Source organism: Penaeus monodon, chromosome 27 (genome assembly GCF_015228065.2).
Source record: "Penaeus monodon isolate SGIC_2016 chromosome 27, NSTDA_Pmon_1, whole genome shotgun sequence".
NCBI classification, from domain to species: Eukaryota; Metazoa; Arthropoda; class Malacostraca; order Decapoda; family Penaeidae; genus Penaeus; species Penaeus monodon.
This window is the reverse complement of record NC_051412.1, coordinates 2841606-2842030: the sequence shown is the minus strand read 5'-3', so window position 1 is coordinate 2842030 and position 425 is coordinate 2841606. Positions and strand designations below refer to the sequence as shown.

Here is a 425-nt window from a genome sequence, read left to right as displayed (position 1 = left end):
TGTAAAGTTAGTAAAAACAAACAACTTTCAATGAATTTTATATTCAAACCATTTTTTGTAAACTCATGTTAAAGTAGGAAGGAAGTAATTTGTACTTATAGTAATTTTGATGCTAATAAAGAATCAATGGTTCCCTTTTGCTGTATTTTGAGTAGATCCTAAATCTGGAGTGGCATGCAATATTTTAGACAGAATATAACAAAGTAACGCGTCACAGACTGCCACCAAAGAGAATTCGGAAAAGACTGATCTGTGTTGACGTGATGGTAGATACGAAGGGAAAAAACAATACACTAATCAGTTTTATTTAAAAAAGATGGTATGTTGTACAAACTCATAGTGAGACTATTGTATAAGTGGAGTTAATTTTGAGTCGTTGTCCACTTTTTTCCCCTCAACAAAACTGTTTAGTGCATTGTTTTATC

The 425-nt window shown here is 31.8% G+C and overlaps 1 protein-coding gene across 1 annotated transcript in view; it reads left to right on the top strand.

The window, feature by feature from the left end:
- The window catches only part of LOC119590333 (bile salt-activated lipase-like), a 33006-nt gene that overhangs the window by 23710 nt on the left and 8871 nt on the right, over positions 1-425 (top strand). The window lies entirely within an intron of this gene.